Source organism: Triplophysa rosa, linkage group LG6, assembly GCF_024868665.1.
Source record: "Triplophysa rosa linkage group LG6, Trosa_1v2, whole genome shotgun sequence".
Lineage (NCBI taxonomy): Eukaryota > Metazoa > Chordata > Actinopteri > Cypriniformes > Nemacheilidae > Triplophysa > Triplophysa rosa.
The window spans coordinates 5,816,556-5,820,559 of NC_079895.1; positions in this window are offsets into that span (position 1 = coordinate 5,816,556).

Consider the following 4,004-nt stretch of genomic DNA (forward strand, 5'->3'; position numbering starts at 1 on the left):
TGTTTGATAGCAAGGTGAGTGTGGGCAAAGCAGGCATTATTAATTATAGATCCGAATTAGAACGTGAGTAGAAATTATCCAGATGGATTTTGAACGCAGATCCGCATAATACAAGCTCTCCACTTTTGTTTGCACTTTTAATACTGTTCACACCCTCATTTCATTAATGGTCGGATCAAAGCAATTAAAACTGCGGTGTTATTGTTCACATGGTAACTGAGTAATGTTTTTTTTCTCTAGAAGTTCTAACATTAAATTGCGTGATAGTTGTCTTCCAATACGCACATATACTGTACAGTATGTATTTTCTAAGCACTACAAATGTCTCCCGAGTCTGCTCCCTCACCTAATTATCTTCATGAATGGAACATTCAATTTGATTTCTAAGGCTCATAAAAATGGATCCAAACCAAACAAACAATAACATAGGAGAATTAGCTATTGACATAACCATAGTAATTGAAACACTCAAAGGGGCAGTCGTGGCCTAATGGTTAGGGACTCGTGACCAGAAGGTTGCCGGTTCGATTCCCAGGGCCGGCGGGCAACGACTGAGATGCCCTTGAGCAAGGCACCTTAACCCTACTTGCTCCCCGCTGCAGTGATAGCTGCCCACTGCTCCGGGTGTACGTGTGTTCACCACTTGCTGTGCGTGTGTTCACTAATCTCTGGATGGGTTAAATGCAGAGGTCACATTTTGGGTATGGGTCACCATATCTGACTAATAGGTCACTTTCACTTTCACTTTCACATGAAGCATGAAGGATTTGTTGATCAGAACAGGGTCTTCGGTTTGTGTAGGGTTCATTGCTGAATGAGATTCCTGCAAAACTTCCAAACCACTGATGGCAACCCATCTTAAGCCACATGCTGTTCACATAGCTGTGAAAATCAATAGAAAGGTATCTAAAGGCCAGGACACATGCTTTGCTTTAAGATGTGAAATTTCAGCTCTAGGTTATCTGCCCCTGAAGATACATTAGGCCTGTTTCAGATGGGTATGTGTGGGCCAAGCTAAACATGAGAAACTATCTCTTAGAGTCTTCTTCCCAGTGTGACTCTAATCGAATAAGCATAGCTCAGAGGGAGATAGAGTCTGGAGTGTCTTTGGCTTAACCTTCACTCTGTCTTCCTCTTTTAAACCTCTCTGTAGAAAGTTGGATACATTGACATGCTGATGAACAAAGGGAAGTACTTCGTATCTAAATGTGAACTGTGCAGTTTGTTCTCTACGGAAAGCCATATTTTCCGGGCACGAAGCGTATGCCTCTTCCATCACGCACTTGTGCTGTGGTCACAGATGCCGACACATCCGCGCTGGGCCTCTCAGGGCATCCGTCACATCATTTAAGAATCAACAGTGTCTGACCGCAAGTGATGTCATCACTGCCCGGTAATTGGGGCATGTTTTCTCAGTTTCTTGTTCGGAGGGTGTCATCCTCTGTAAACGATCCCATCCTAATTGGACTCAGCCCCTCCTGTGTCGTGAAGGGTTCAAAGACGGGGTCAAATCCGGGTCATGACTCTCATCACGGAAATCATAACACAAACGTGTGAACTTCTATTAAGCAGTCTGGCAGGAGTCGCTGTGACATCGCATGATTTTAATACAACTATGCTTGTGAAACTGGAGTGTGAGGTTCTTCCAAGCTTCAATGGTTAAAAAGGAACCAGGTTTCACTTTTCAAAAAAGTCCTGAACACTTTTTTAAGTGCCAGCGCTGACGTCCTTTTCTGCAGCGCAGAGCGTCTTTTGAAGTTGAAAAAAGTTCAACTTTTCTGAAAAAAAACCCCCGCCTACGTCATGCACCTTTTTCAAAGCTAACCAATGACAAGCGAGTTGCGAGACCTATCGTATCCATAACAACGTGCAAGGATGGTGATTAGTCGAGCAGGAGCAAGCTCGGAAAAATAAAATGGCGGCCGAAACATCCCTATTCATTCAACTTCAAGCAGCACTCATGTGCGAGACACCGGCGTAAGGTCAAACATCCGTCTAGCGAGTGTTTACATAGAAAAACAACTAAAATGTACCGCAACGGAATGGAAAAACGCGTTCTGTGGTACTGTGCACCATAACATGAATAAATTATGCACATTACTGTTGTAATCTTTTATCCTTTATTGATTTACAGTTTCTTGTTTTTATTGAGGCTGTATTGTTGTTGCTGTATATTCCACTTTATGCTGTTTCTCTTGTGGATATTATGCAGAGATGTTTTTGTTGTTGCCATTATTGTTGTTTGTGTTTTTAATGTTGTCAGACTGAGAACGGTTATGACCTGCATACTGCACTCACAATGAAAGCATTATCTTTCAGAATCAGGCTGCTTGTACATTTAAGTTGAGAACCCAAAGAAAAACGGCAAGTTGCACATTTGGCATTAATATACAGATGTGTTGGTTATACTGTGCAACAACACTTTTGCTGGGGAAAAGTTTGGATCAGATTTGAGCAGAACTATGAGAGTCCACCTTGTTGACTTCCAGTAATCAAACATGCTGTGTGTTGTCGGAGAGTCAGTAAAGCTATTAACTCTGCAGGGAGTGGAATCGCTGGGGTTGTTACGCCCACCCGTTGGGAAAGATGTGCATCGACTCCCTCTAATTCTTGGACGACTTTATAAATGACACTTATATGACTGAAAATCGGCCAGTGGGACGCCAGATTTTACTTTGTGTTAAGGGAGGTCACACTATGAACAGGAACAGGAGGACATTAATCATTTAATGTCATTTTGCCTGCCTCTCTGTGGTTCTTTACCGTTGCACAGTTCTGACACTACGGCTATTGCAAACCGCGAGTTGCTATCCATTAGCTCTGCTACTGTACCTCGATGATCCATTAGCTCCGCTACATACCCTAAAAATGAAGAATTACTGTATTCACAGTCCTATTAACACTAAAACATAAAGGTATGTCATCCATTAGGGTGTTTTCAAATTCAACTTTTATGTGTTTATCTGAGGCTCAGGAGAGTTCAGACTGTTGTCTTGTTTGTTATGCTTAGAGCGCTAAACAGAGCCTATTTGCGTCTGATCAAATCGCTGCTGAAAGCATCAGGGAACATCCACAGAAACCATTCAGATTCAATTAGCTAATGGAGGAGTAGCATATTTCCTAAAGCCTTTTTTGCCTTGGCAATGCTTTTCACAGTGAGGTCTTCAACATCGTTATAATGGTTTAGCCATTAGGGCTCCATTAATAGACTGCTCACAACTTTACAACATTATATTTGGTTAAGGCACTTCATAGTTTCACAATATAAACGGCAGAGTAAGACATGCCTAAGGCCCTTACAAAAATAGCTGCGTTGTCTTTTCTTGCATACAGTAGATGTGACTGTTGTCTCGCATGTCTGATGTGAGGTGGTAGCTCCACCTCTTGAATAGAAAATTAATTGAAGAAGAGTAGAATGATCCTCATTGTTGAGGAAAAATATGACCTCTTGAAATTTCACAGTTCCATGTCTGTCTTCCGTGGCAAATCCAATTCTGTAACAGAGTCCCTGGAGATGAATGAAAGCCATTCATTACAATTTTCATTATTCACTAGTTTTATGCTTCATTCTAAGTTCACCTTCTGCTGAGAACTTGCTGTAGACTTTAATAGATTAATAGGAAAGATACATCATTTGACATTCATGACATTCGATATTCACTTGACTTTCTATTTGTTTTACGTTTGCATTGTTGCAAAGCACAAAACTGTAGAGATCAAAAGACAAAATAGAATTAGAAAAATGATATAAAACAGAAATGCTCATTAATGCTTACAAAAAATGTTAGATTGTTAGTTGCTAACAATAAAATGCAAATACAATTCATAAAAAATATCTCTTAAGTACTTTCTAAATTACGTACCTCTCCTTTTTTCTCCATTTCTGTGTCTTTCTGTTTAATGAAATTTTCTGAATTTTTTTTCTTAAAAAATGTGCTTCACAATGCCAAAGAAGAACCATTTTTGTCTGAATGGTTCCATTAAGAACCTTTAAAGGAAAAATC